Here is a 15,535-nt window from a genome sequence, read left to right on the forward strand (position 1 = left end):
CGGGATTCCGACGGACGACTTCCCGCCCGTCGGTATATTGATTGTATCCCATTCCATCCTTTAGTGTTTAAGCCAATATTTTATATTAATTTGACTCTACTATAGACAAATTGCTCTCCATGCCCAGCTGCCAGCAGAACCTGGTAATAGGCTGCTGTGAAACCAAACAAATATTGGCATGAATCAAGCAAATTCCAATGGCCCTGGAGGAAGCACCATACATAAGTTATCACAATAGTTTACACATTTGAAGAAAAAGTGCAATCCAAAATACACTAAGGAGATTTTAAATTCCAGTTTTAATGTAAAAATGTAGTACTTATTCCAAGTGGAAGACAAGTGTTATATATAAGTAGTCATTAATCACCCTAGTACCCAAGAAATGTTTTAAAAGCTTCTGACTAAATAAATATGTAACTCACTTCTCCCTTCTGCTACTTTACGGGATGGGAGGAGGAGAATGGTTCAAGTGTATTGCTCCAGGTAACTGTGTAGTAAGTAACTATGAAAGTTAGCTGGAATGGGCGCTAAGTAACACTAAATTCCAAGATCTGCAGTGGTTCTAAATATATAGTTGGTAGTAACTTGGAAAACACCCTGAGATATCCCTTTATCTTTTCAGGATTGTAGAAATGCGTGCAGCTAATTTCTAACCAGTATTGGTCCATATGTTTCACTTTTGACCTTTTTGAACAAGCTTCTGTCATGAAACATTAGCAATCTACCACCACAAGAGCAAAGTTAGAAGCTGTAACACATTCACATGTGAACGTAACATGCTCTTTGCAGAGATTAATTTGTTTTCAGTAAGTGGACTTTTGGCCACATCTATTTTCCCTACTAAGGGATCAAAGGTTTGTTCCATGATCTGAATGGTGTTCTCTGTCAGAGAACACCTATTTGCAACTTCAGGTTGTGTTCCATGAACTCTAGTTCACAAAGCAGAGGGATCGCCAGCTCCCCCAGAAACAGAGACAAGGCTGTAAGTGTATCCTGTAAATATAGGAAATCTGACCTTTCGTCAGGCTCCAGTTGGCAGCAGGATGTTGCAAGGGGGAAAAATCCTGAAGGACAATCTTTTGGAACAAACTTCTCCAAAAACAGCCGGACATTCAGGCCATAGTCGAAAGTGTGTGGCAGGCATTCTGGGTCAGCATACACCTGTCCAATAATCTCACATAGAACAATTCCAAATGAGAATACATCCACCTTCTCATCATATTGTTTACCATTTAACATTTCAGGTGCCATCCAGTAAGGATTGCCCACCACTGTGTAACATTTTCAATGGTCAGACTTGTGTAGTGTTCGTTTCTTTGTGGGTGGACATTCTGGCGGGGATCTTGGTTTCTCTTCCACAATGAGTCTGGAAAGACCAAAGTCTGCAACCACCACTTTGCCATCCAGCTTGATGAGACAGTTGTGCGAGTTGAGATCTCTATGGATAATGCTCATAGAATGAAGATATGTCATTCCACATGAAATGTCTTTAGCAAATGAGACCTTCTGTTGCCAAGGACACTGGTCCCCTCTTCCTTTAATCCTTTAATGTCCCACATTTTATATACTCGGTCAGCAGGTTTAGTCTACAATCCTTATAGAGAACCACAATAAAACGCAGCACATTGGGATGATCCAGAGAACGCATGACCTTTACCTCTGTCAGAAATGTTTTCTGCATCTGCTCATCAAACTGTATTAACTCTTTCATGACCATTACTTTCCCCATGTCTCTGTGTGTGACCTTGATGGCTCTTCCAAAAAAGCCCTTCCCCAGCTCTTCACCATGAAGTAGTTCACACGGGTGGAAGATCTGCTGGTCACTACCTGCTGCACAGCGTAGAGACTCTGAGCGTGACACTGAGTGAGGGTCTTTTGGAGAACAGGGTCCAGGGGAACAGCTGTTACTGAGTCAAATGGAGAAACACCTGGTTTTGCTGTCGGAGATGCCCTCTCCCTGAAATGGGTGCAGGGAAGGAGATTTCAGGGGAGCTCTATTTACTGGGGGTGGGGTGTCAGAAGGGGGTTGTGCTCTACCAGAAGCTGCAGGGTCTGGTCTGTGCAGCAAAGCAAATTATCAGCCTCATTAGGAGGCATTGTAATGACAGGAGAGCAATTAATTTCCAAAATATGATCTCCTGGGTACAGCAAGTTCTGAGCCTCAGGTGTCACCTCTATGACCTGCATGTTCTCCACTGACATAGAGAAGCCCCTATTAACTCCTGCTTTAGGAGGCAGGTGTAGAAGAGTGAGCATGTGAGTATGTTGCTCATTGCAAAGATCCTCAAACTGCGGCCGCAGGAGAAGCAGCTTGTAACATGGACCACAAAATAGCATTGTGCTCTTCACTATACTGAATGACTCTCCCTCCTTGATTAAATCTCTGCAGCCAGAGCATGAGAAACACTCCAGGTGGAACTTGTACTGGGAGACCACCATGGCCGGTCCCGTCAGACACAATTTGCACCTCACACATTATTCAAGTAAAAAAATAGAAAAAACACTAGCGCTTCAAAACGTATACAGGCAGCAAAGAACTACATAGGAGAAGTCTCTATTCCTCCAAAAAGTTGCATACACATATAGAGATATAATTCTTGCGCCACTGAATGGGGTCAACGAGTGTTCCTTTATATAATATCAGGAATGAATCCGATAAAATCAGATTTTATCGGATTCATTCCTGATATTATATAAAGGAACACTCGTTGACCCCATTCAGTGGCGCAAGAATTATATCTCTATATCTCTATATGTGTACACACATTATTCAAGTTCCAAAGTCCAGGACTCCACAGGGGAGAGTACAGTTGAGTCAGACTTTCATGAGTCACTCTCCTCCATCTGGGCATTCTGACGGATTGTGCTGATAAGAGTCTTTTCCGAAATGGCCACTCCAGTCTTCTCAGTTTGCTCCCGCATCGTACACACACAGTCACTGATATCATCCGGAGACATCAGCCTAAGGCATCATTGGCATTGTTTTCAGTTGCATTTTGGCCTATTTTGGTTCATAGCTTCTATTTTTTAATGGATTTATTACTTTTCAACCTGTTGGGAAATTATTGGAATCCCATCCCTTCTTGGATGGATCCATCGAAGTCCATGGTTTGATTAGAATCTCATTTGTTGGAACCACCTTGACAGTTGCTTGTGCACTTTTGATAGCTTGGCCATGTCCATGGAAGCAGTGGGATATCATAGATATTTTGCCCTGTTTAGCTCATTTTTTGCATTTCTTTTGTTTTTCTATTTCAACTTTAATCTAGTTTAACACACTGTGACTTGCTGGACAGTACAAAATTGGGTTTGCGGCCGCTTGTCACGTTTTAGGTGGGGGCCTTGAGGGGTTTTTCCCTTTTCCCCTGTCCAGCACTAATTGGCCTGGTGCTACAGCAGGATTTTTTGTTTTACCTCAGGCGAAGTTACCCCCCCCCACACTAATTAAATAGTTATTTAGTGTTCAATAGGTTTGCTTTAAATAGGATAATGTTAAATAGTATTTGTTCACAGATCTAAATAGTTGTGATAGTGTTTATATGTTAGATTTCTGTTGTTATTGGTCTTAAGGTAGCTTCTAGTTAGTGTTTGTTTAATACTTATTGAAGGGTATTTAGTGGTATAGTAGTGGTTCGGTTCTGTACCCAGAACTGATGTACTGGGAGGGGTGTCAGTCAGTAATAATAGAGCTCTTATAGAGCTTGAGGGCATTCCCTTCTGGTACTCTGTTTAGACTGATTTGTGCCCTACTGAAGTCAGTGGAACCATCTATCAGGATGAGCCTGTCATGATGGTCTTTAGAAGGGAATATTGAAATGGGATGGAGAAGACCCCGATTTCTTAATCTGATGGGCTGGCAGAAGGCCCCATCTGATTTGGCTGGTAGAAGGCTCCCATTTTGGGCTGATAAAATATTTATGCAGGTGTGTTTAGTGCAGTATTTGGCCATTCTTTCTTCACCACCATACATTTTTTAATTGAACAACATATTTTAAAACATTTAAATAAAAGCTGACCTTTCTGCCCCTCCAATACTTGTCTGGTCTCATTTGCTGCTACTCGTGGGAAGTTGTTTATAATATATAACATATACAAATTCCTTCCAGTATCAATTCCTTTGAAAGAAAGACCAAACTCACAACCAAACCACAACAAAGAACTACCACCTATACAGAAATAAAATAATATACAGAAATAGTGCCATATTGTATTAAGTTTATATAACGTGAGACTATTGTGCATACATCTATCATAGTGTTTAGTGGTCAAGCTGTATTCATCCATACAAGGTATTTGATGTTCTGCAGTTCCCCCAGGTGTGCAGCATGCTGCTGGGGAATGAGGGAACTTATTCTCATTATTGTGGATGTAAAATGACATGCATGAGTGCACCCAGCACACATTTAGACATCAACTGCTGCTTCTCCTATAAAATTGGGCACAATCTTGCAAACCCCAGACACCATCATTCCATTTTCCAGTGTAAACTCAATAAAAAAGGTATAATTTGTATAGCAAATTAGCAATGGATAGTAATGGCCACTTGCGCATGCATGGTCTGACGCATGTGCAGTAGGCTGCCTAGGGTCACGCAGCACAAAGTAAAGTGATTGCTTCAGTACATCATAAGGATGGGAGTCCATCTCCCTGAGTATGTTTATTAATACATCAAGGTATGTACAGAATTTATTATTGCCACAAATTGCAGCAATTAGAAATTCAAATTACTGGCCCAAAATACAGATAATTGTTAAATGGTCCCCATAAGCTCACTATTTTATGTAACAAAATGGCAATGGAATGTCTGACAAACATTTAATAGTAAATCCGGCCATCTAACTAAATATTTGAACATTGTCAGTTAAGTAGGGCATGGAAACAATCTTTTCAAGAGACAATGGAGTATACTGTAGCTTTACATATTTTAACAAAATGACTGGGGACTCTGTCAAATGTATTATAACAGCTGATTGGAGTACATCTGTGGCTGGTTTATTTTGCTTCATTCTACACCCATGCTGAATCCCATGCAGATTTAAACTTTCCCAACCTATTGGGCCTAAATAATTAATTTTATTCTATCTACTAGGTTAATATCTCCTAAATTGTTGAGTACACCAGCATTGTTCTACTAGTTGAAGGTGGAGCACTATTATAAAACATTACTAACATTGTGATGTATCACGTATTTACCATTTATGTCTTGATGTGTTAATAATGTTGGGTCTGTATTGCTGAATGGTAATTTGTTTTGCAATTCCTCAAAAAAAAAAAAAAAATTACTGTGAATTCGATATCACCTTTAAGGTTTACAATAACTAAAATTGGGTTGTCTTTCAGTGTAATAAGATAAGTTCATTGATATGGTTTGAATAGACGATTTCACAGAATTCTCCTGAAAAATACTTATTTTTGTATTTTTTCTGTCTATTTGCAGGAAATAATGGATGTTAAAATATAAAGAGAATAAAAATATTATTTTATAAATAAACTGTGAGCATTACTGTCATCTTCCCATCCAGAAAAGTGAAATATGTTTTGGGGAACTGGTTAGACGGGAATGGATATGAAGTCCCGACGGGTTCATATCCTGACGCCGGCAGCCTGAAGGGAGAAGATCCCGAGAGGGCAGGTGAATACCCTATCCCTTTCCCTATGCCCCCCCCTAACACTAAAACTCCCTTAGTGGTGCCTAACCCTAACCTCCCCCGAGTGCCTAACCCTAACCTCCTCCCGGGGGTGCCTAACTCTAACCCCCCTTACCGCACCCTAAATCTAAGCCTCCCAGGGGGGTGCCTAACCCTAACCACCCCCGGGGGTGCCTAACCCTCCCTCTAGGGGTGCCTAATGCTAACACCCTCCAAAACCTAACCACACTATGCTCTATAAACCAAACCCTCCCCTCCCGTGGCTAATGCTAAGGGCGCCCCAGACTTACCTCGTTCGATCTGGCGTCCTTTGGCGTTCCGGCAGAGGGATTAAAATAGGCGTCTTAATTTCAACGCCTATCTTAAGTCCCTTGCCGGGATTCGTATGTCGGAATTGAGACCGGCGGCATCGTGGCCACCGGTCTCATAACTACATCCTGGTTAGATGCTGTGAGATACAGCACTATTTGTACAGAGCTGTCTCTATGCCAGTTTTCAAATATTTTTGTTTCTATTCCATTGCTGGGTATAGGTTCATACTACTAATGCCCAGTGACAAATTTCTTTGTAAAAACTAATCAAAATCTCTGCTCACCACAAGAAAATGCATAATAATAATAATAATAATAATAGTAATAATAATAATAATCATTATAATAATAATTATTATATAAATAAATATATTTTATTAGTTTCTAAATCATGCAAGTGGCTAATAATATATTTTGCAATTATAACTGAACTATAATACACAATAAACATTTCATAGCTAAATCCCAATCTTGCCCTTCACAATATACTGATCCGTTTCTTCTAGAGATCCCGTCCACAAATTGCTAATTTTTGTAATGTATGCAAGAAAGATCATTAAGTAGATTTATAACTATGACATTTGTATAGCGAGCATTTTCCTGTCTGTACATTGCAGCAGCATAAAAAGCCACTGGATGGCTCAGTTTCCAAGGAAAATAGATTCATAGCAAAATACTTATACTCATTATAATTTATTTAATTCTTTCTAAACTGTTTCCTCATTTAAAATAAAAGTTTCTCTATTAAGATCTAAACTCAAATATGAAATATGTGTATCTTATTTGTCAATATTCTGTTACTATTAGTTATTTTTCATTTGTAATAATACACAAGTGATTTCATATGCATACATTTCTCTATATAAATGGGTGAATAGTGTTTTAATAATTTTAATAATCAGTAAATATTGTCTTACAATACTGTAAATAGCATAACTTTATCTAGATTATAATGGTAGTAACTGTGACCATGCACTTGTTATGCTATATTTCACACCTTTCCAGGGGTCATCCGTGTAACTATTTTTTTGCACATATTCACAGCCATACACATACATACATACATACATACATACATACATACCTGCACAAGATGGTATAAAATAAATCAAGTAAATGCAGGTGAGACATGGGAGTGGGAGAATAAAGGAAAGCAGGATATGAAAAGGGACCCTTTAGCTTTGTCCTTTACAAGTTAACTCTTATTTCCCTAAAACAATATTTTCATATACAGTATGTATCTTATAACTGCCCTTATCCCAATTATAGACTTAGCTATTGCTTTCTTATTATATTCATGAGTTGCAGAAATGAGAGAAACAATAGAATTGAGTAGTAAAATTTTGTATATGGTAAAGAGAAAAAACTGCAAGGAGAATATGAATACAAATGTATATATATAAGGTAGTATTCAGTCAAAATTAATTGGTGACAGATCAATTACTCCTACAAATAGTCCGCCATCAGGAATCATGGGGTCCAGTACAAGTGGATGATGTAGCCCCCTCCCCAACCCCCCTCCCAAGGCCCGGAGTGTGCAAAGGTGTAGTGTGGAGTGCTAAGTGATTTAACAAATGAGAATAGTACTTACCACCCATCCTTAGATTCATTTATGTGGTGTTGAACATGGTTATGCTTCCCTTTATCCAGGCCTTTTCTGCTTGGCAGCCAACAGCCATGGTTCTATGTACAACATTCAAAAGATGAGGATGAAAAGGCATAAAAAGAGGAGAAGTGAAACATAAGAAGGGAAAAAGGTGTGACATAAAAGGAAAGTGAGTGGTGGGAGTAGAAAGGAGAAGAAGGTTGGGGAGCACATGGGATGGGGAGAAAGATTGAATAATTTGACAAAGAGGAATAAAGAATGTTACAGGGGTCAGAGGCACACATGTGGAGTGGGTGAGGGGCAGAGACACTCATGGAGAGGGGAGGGTGGGCATAGGCACACATGGGGAGTCGCATGTCAGGCAGAGACACACATGGGGGAAATGGGGGCAAAGGCACATATCGGAAAAGGGGCAATGGCACACGTGGGAAGAGGAGAAGGGACTGAGGCACACATGGGGTGTCGAGTGTAAGGAAGGATTCAGTAGCAATCATGGGAAGGGGAGGGAAGTAGAGGCACACATGGGGTGTCAAGTGTAAGGAAGGATTCAGTAGCAATCATGGGAAGGGGAGAGAAGTAGAGGCACACATGGGGTGTCGAGTGTAAGGCAGAGCACTCATGGGGAGGAAAGGATTTAGTAGCAATCATGGGAAGGGGAGAGAAGTAGAGGCACACATGGGGTGTTGAGTGTAAGGAAGGATTCAGTAGCAATCATGGGAAGGGGATAGAAGTAGAGGCACACATGGGGTGTCGAGTGTAAGGAAGGATTCAGTAGCAATCATGGGAAGGGGATAGAAGTAGAGGCACTTATGTGGAGCTTAGCTGTGTGATGTGTCACTCCTGTAACTCTGGCCAGCGCTATTGGCTTGCGTCATCCTTTGTGAGTGTAATGATTTAACAAATAACTCAGCTGGTGGTCGGCCCCATTCGGTTGTCTGAGCCTGGTATGGGAGTACTGGATGTACCCCCCTAATGGCTGTCCTGCCTATGAACTAGTAAAATTATGAAGCTAATTGGACAGTCTGTATAATTTAAGCTGATTTAAGAACTGCCGAGGTTTGTCCAATTAGCATCATTATACTAAAATTTTTTACTATGTAGTGGACACTAAGGGGATATATTTACTAAAGGTTGTTTACAATTGATTTTGATCGATTTTAAATTGATATAAATCACTCTAAATCTATCTAAATCAGGGGCTGAATTACACATTTACTATCGTACAATTTTTGATTTGGTTTTTAAGTGTTAATAAATGTGTGATTTAGCCCCAGAAACACAACATTGATTTAAAATCAATTAAAATTTATTCATATTGACCTTTAGCAAATATACCCCTTAGGGATGTGTGCCATTTTGGGGGCGTGACCACGTGTCATGCCATGGTCCTTTTAATGCTGAGGAGCTGCACATACATCATCCATCACCGCTGTAGCAGTGTTTGGTGACACCATCCAAGGGAGTGACACCAAAATAGCAGAGCATCACTTCTATTTTGATGACACATCCCCTCAGATGGTGTCACCCAGTGCGTCCCGCACCCCTCTAGTGATGCCACTGATTAATATCTTATGGCTGTAGTTTTGTGATTAAAACTGCAAAGGACAGCTTTTCCGATAACAGCTGTCCTTTGCGGTGTGCAAGGATTTCCAGGTTTATGACCCGGGAGTTCTACTGTACATGTGCTGCTTTCGGCCAGGGCATGCACGAGCTGTGAGGGACCCTGGGAGGGATCCTATGTCCTGAGAAAGCCCATAGGTATCTATTAGGCAATGGTGTTGTCTATTTGGTACAAGGTCCAGAAATGTAACACTTTCCAGAGCTTAATACCTATGGCAAATGCGGTCAAACTTCCGAAAACTACATGTAAGTCTATTGTTCTTGAGTTGTTCAAATCACAAGTTTGTAGCTGAATTCTGAAACTAAATGAAGAGATATACAGATTACAAGACCTTTAAATATTTTATTATGTACAATATATTTTTAGATAGCTAGTCACTGAGGCACCAAGACCATTTTTCTTCATGCATTTGGTATCTGAAAATTACTGTGCTTGCAATTAATACATTGATTTTGAATTGACTTTTGACATAAAAAGGTTAATAATAGTCTAAATGGAAAGCATAGCCAATCTACTACAAAGGCAATGGAAAGGTTCATATTGAAACATCTACAAAATCCCAAGTTGGGCAAAAATGTTGCATACTGTACGCAATTTCCAAAAGACACAGATACACAATATGTCATTGAACTCTGTACTCCTTTTAATGGAGTATTTTCTTATTCATTATTAGAAATCATATTCATTGTCAAAATAGTGGCTTGCTCAAATACATGCAGTCCTTTGCAAGGGGTGACCAGCACTCGTCGGTCTATTGCTACTTACATCAGTTATAGAAAACGTCCTATAACCACAATGTACTTAGAAGCATCACAATACTGGCGGCTAGCAGTAACTAGAATCCCTGAATTGTGGTTCCAATTCTACTTTAAAAATAAAAGAAAACAAAAGTAGTTTGGCGATCTTCTGATTAGAAAAAATGCTTAATTGGAATAAATGTCCTGAGATGTCGATAATGATTGAAGGATTGCACTGGTACATGTACTGTAGCGTAGAGATCATTGTTACATTACCTTCCACATTTTGGTTTATGAGGGAGTCTGTGCCTGAAGAATCTCTACAATGGCAGGAGCCACCGCTGGAGATAGTACAATAGCTGGGAGCCTGTTTTTGGATCCATCACTATTTTTGCCGTGTTCAGGGATGACGTAAAATAAAATTAGAAAATATCTTAAGTTTACTTGCAGTAAAAATGCACTTTTGTTCTTTTGCCTGATGCCAGGAAATAGTTAACGCTCCATTAATAGGATACCTTCTACAAAGTAAAAATGTGTTAAGTTATCCTAATATAAATATTTGATTGCTTTCACAAGCTTCAGTTCTAATATTTATAACTAAGTGTGCATATTTTTTAAAATATGATTACAACTCCCAGGATCACAGATGTAGCAGATGTTCAGTACTTTGTATTCAGCTGGCAGGATGATTTGTATACTCTTTTTGATCACAGAACGATAGCAGTGTCCTAGTGGGTAAAAGAAGTTGTTTATAAGGAAAGTTACTGTTGTTATTCTAATGCTGACTACCTCTTCGGAGACCAAAACCTCACCAGGGATTTTATATTATGCTTCTGCAGAATAGAAACTCAAGTTTTACAAGCAACATATTATGAGCAGTTTTACATCTGATTCTATGTATGATCTCGATACAGTTTTCAGAGTAATCCAAAGATACATAATCATAATATTCTGACATCCTTTAAATATGTTACAAATGAAAACCTCTTAAAAAGTAAACCAGTACATTTTGTATGGTTCATACTAGAGCATGAATTATTGGCACCCGTATTCCTGATCAACCTAGGTGCACATAGATGCTGCACAGCAGCACAAAGATGGGATTCTAGTGCCTATTTACTAAGCCTTGGATGGAGATAAAGTACCAACCAACCAGCAACAAACTGACATTTTTCTAACACAGCCTTTAACATGGCAGTTAGGAGCTGATTGGCTGGTACTTTATCTCTGTTCACCTTTTCTCCATCCAAGGCTTAGTAGACCCCTTTGTGCATTGTCTCTGCCATTTTAAGCTTCAGAAATGAGGACCACTGCATATAGTTGGCTTGGCTTTGTGGGATACCTCTCTAGCAGAAAATGTCAATATGCCCACTGCTGGTCAATATACCTCTTATCACGCATTCGGTATGATTCCTGGCAGCGGCAGCCCAACAGAGGAGGAAATCCTGATCGTCCTAAAGGTAAGTATAAACTAACCTAATTTTTCCCCCTAACCCTCCTTTTGGGTGCCAAACCCTAACCTCACCCCTGTGCCTAACCCTAATCCCCTCTCTAAGTGCCTAAACCTACCCCCCCTTCCCAGCCGCCTAAGCCTAAATCGCCCCGGGAGGGGGGTGCATAATCCTAACCTCTCCCCGGGGTGCCTAAATCTAACCCCCCCTTCCCCTAGCCTGACCCTAACCTCCCGAGGAGGTGTCTAACCCTAAGTCCCCCCCGGGAGCCCTAAACCTAACCCTCCTCCCCACATCTGTCCGTGACCGGTGCCCGGCATCCCTTCAAAACGGGATGCCGGGCGCCAATCTCCCGGCGTCGGTAAAATGGCAGGCGTCTAGATTTAAACGCCTGTCATTTAACCCTCACTGGGATTAAGTAGTCTGGAAGCCGACAGTTGGCATTGCGTCCGCCGGCTTCCTAAACGTATACCCTTATTACTTTTGTGTTATCCTGCAGATCAGCGTAGTTTTTTAGTGTTCTGAAAATTTGAATATTTAGGGGCTACAGGTTTTCATATATCTGTGTACTGTATGTGCTTGTCTGACCCATGTTTTTTTTTTTAGATCCAAATAACAGAAGAATGATAAAGAGTGGACAGATATAAAAGTTGTTACCAGAAGGATAAGCTTGTCATGAGGTTGGGAGGTCTTGGGAAAAAAGTAAGGTTACGTGAGTGAGCCAAGAGGACTGGCTCAGGTGGAAGCTACCATATGGACTTTGTAAATATAACAAAGTAAGACAAAGGTGACCATGTATAGACAATATTAACAGTAGACCAGGACAAAATAATGGATTACTAATCATTTTAATCATAAGTCATTATTGTGATGTAATATTATATGAGTTTAACCTCATCCCAAATCAGGTATGGCTTACAATAAGAGTCAATGGCCTTGGTCTAGAGTAGTATGGAATGCAGAGGACAGCATTGATAGCTATTAGACACTTACGTTTCCAAAAATCTCTACATACAGTAGGAATTTCATTTCTCACATGGAACAGGGTTGCCTGGCCAATATTTGCTGCTTGGTAGTAATTAATAATATTAGGATAACCCTAGTTGTAAAGCCCATTAGGTGAGAAAAGCTCAGAAGGTGGGATAGTGTCATTTTCACTGAATGTATTTGACTCATCCATGAATTGCAGCACCGACTATGTCTTCATTGAGCCTTTTATTGCTTTATAAAAAGGTTGGGATAGTTGGCCAAAGAGATTGATCTATACTTTCTAAATACTAAAGAAATCAGTAAGACCTATTAGCTTTGTGTTATTCACCACTAGTCCTGGTATATTTGTGACAAATATAATATAATACAATTTGGAGGGATGTCAAATGAGTAGTAGGTATATTAGGATATTTTTGCTACTATATAGATTTTTTGATGCTTTCAGTAACCTCCGTTACGCTATTATTTGTCTTATAAGTAGTGCTTAGTGTTGTAATGACAATATTTACTTTGTGGCATCTCCATTATTTCCTACCCCTAACAGAGTATGCTGCAAAGGTGTATCTCAATACCTAAAGGGATATGGTAAATGATACAAATCAGTTTATTCAAGATGTCTTGGAAATTCCTGTAAATCTAGAGGCTGATTTAGTGTTTCTGTGACAGCATGAGATAATTTAGCCCCCTAGAACAGCATTAAGGCATTATCGACAAAGCACTATAGCCTTGTTAATGAATGCTTGCCATAAATGTGTGCTTAAAAATGGTGCTGGTGGGGTGACGTACACAAGCTTATTACCTTTAATCAGATTTGTTTTAAACAGTTCAATTAAATTGCTGCTGTCCCAGAAATATTGTGAACAAATGAAGACAGAGCTGAATGTTTCAGACTCAACCTCATGCTGGATAGAGACCTGGCAAGCCATGATAATTCCTGCTTCCTTGTGAACAAAATAAGTCAGTGGGAAATTCCAAAGATTATTTTGCAACTCCTCAAGCAAAGAGGACTCAATCGCAAAGTGAGTGACAGGTAGTCAGCGTTTGGGGGGAGGTAACGGGGGTGGCTAGGCAAACGCAGGCTTGACCATTTCAACACCATTTCATGGGCATGCATAAATTAGCCACAGCGCTTTCCTTCAAAGCATGATAGCTCTCTCCGTGTCCAGGGCCGGTTCTAGACATTGTAGAGCTCAGGGCGAACTTTTTTTTAGATAACATAACATTATGCCACACGCAGTAATGGCCTTTATAAAACATTATGCCACATGCAGTAATGCCCTTTATAACACACAATGCCACGCGCAGTAATGCCCTTTATAACACATTATACCACACGCAGTAATAACACATTAAGCCACATGCAGTAATGGGCTTTATAAAACATTATGCCACATGCAGAAATGCCCTTTATAACACACGATGCCACACGCAGTAATGCCCTTTATAACACATTATACCACACGCAGTAATAACACACTATGCCACACGCAGTAATGCCCTTTATAACACATTATGCCACATGCAGTAATGCCCTTTATAACACATTATACCACACGCAGTAATGCCCTTTATAACACATTATGCCACATGCAGTAATGCCCTTTATAACACATTATGCCACACGCAGTACTGCCCTTTATAACACACGATGCCACGCGCAGTAATGCCCTTTATAACACATTATACCACATGCAGTAATAACACATTAAGCCACATGCAGTAATGGCCTTTATAATACATTATGCCACATGCAGTAATGCCCTTTATAACACACGATGCCACACGCAGTAATGCCCTTTATAACACATTATACCACACGCAGTAATAACACACTATGCCACACGCAGTAATGCCCTTTATAACACATTATACCACACGCAGTAATGCCCTTTATAACACATTATGCCACACGCAGTAATGCCCTTTATAACACATTATGCGACACACAGTAATGCCCTGTATAACACATTATGCTATATGCAGTAATAACCTGTATAATACATTGTGCCACACACAGTAATTACCTTTATAATACATTATCCCCAATTCAAATTACACCACACAGTAGTCCCTTATGTTATGACACAAAGTGGTGCCCCTTTTACATAATGCCAAATTTGTGTATCTTATACACAAGGCCCACAGTAGTAGTGCCCCTAATACAATGCCCACAATAGTAGTACCCCTTATACAATGCCCACAGCAGTGGTGCCCCTTACACAATGGCCCCAGTAGTGGTGCCCCCCATGCAGTGCCCCCCCTTAGTAGTACCCCCAGTGGTATTGCCACCTATAGTAGTTCCCCCAGTAGTAAAGCTCCACAGTAGTAATTCCCCAATTAGTAATGCCCCCTATAGTAGTACCCACAGTAGTAATGCCCCCTATAGTAGTGCCCACAGTAGTAATGCCCCAATTAGTAGTGCCCACAGTAGTAATGTCCTTTATTGTATTTCCCTCAGTAGTAATGCCCCCCATTAGTAATGCCCCCATTAGTAATGCCCCCATTAGTAATGCTCCCCAGTAGTACTGCCCCCATTAGTAATGCTCCCCAGTAGTAATGCCCCCATTAGTAATCCCCCCATTAGTAATGCTCCCCAGTAGTACTGCCCCCATTAGTAATGCTCCCCAGTAGTACTGCCCCCATTAGTAATGCTCCCCAGTAGTAATCCCCCATTAGTAATCCCCCCATTAGTAATCCCCCCATTAGTAATGCTCCCCAGTAGTAATGCCCCCATTAGTAATGCTCCCCAGTAGTAATGCCCCCATTAGTAATCCCTCCAGTAGTACTGCCCCCATTAGTAATGCCCCCCATTAGTAATCCCCCCATTAGTAATGCTCCCCAGTAGTACTGCCCCCATTAGTAATGCTCCCCAGTAGTAATGCCCCCATTAGTAATCCCTCCAGTAGTACTGCCCCCATAAGTAATGCTCCCCAGTAGTAATGCCCCCCATTAGTAATCCCCCATTAGTAATGCCCCCATTAGTAATGCTCCCCAGTAGTCCTGCCCCCATTAGTAATGCTCCCCAGTAGTAATGCCCCCATTAGTAATCCCTCCAGTAGTACTGCCCCCATTAGTAATGCTCCCCAGTAGTACTGCCCCCATTTGTAATGCCCCCTATAGAAGTGCCCACTGTAGTAACATCCCCAGAAATAATGCCCCCTGTAGTTGTGC

The 15,535-nt window shown here is 40.5% G+C and overlaps 1 pseudogene; it reads right to left on the reverse strand.

The window, feature by feature from the left end:
- Positions 1-848: 848 nt before the first annotated feature.
- Positions 849-2,958, reverse strand: LOC148538267 (LIM domain kinase 2-like; annotated as a pseudogene).
- Between the last annotated feature and the right edge of the window lie 12,577 nt (positions 2,959-15,535).

Source organism: Taudactylus pleione, unplaced genomic scaffold (genome assembly GCF_031769625.1).
Source record: "Taudactylus pleione unplaced genomic scaffold, aTauple2 ptg000041l, whole genome shotgun sequence".
NCBI classification, from domain to species: Eukaryota; Metazoa; Chordata; class Amphibia; order Anura; family Myobatrachidae; genus Taudactylus; species Taudactylus pleione.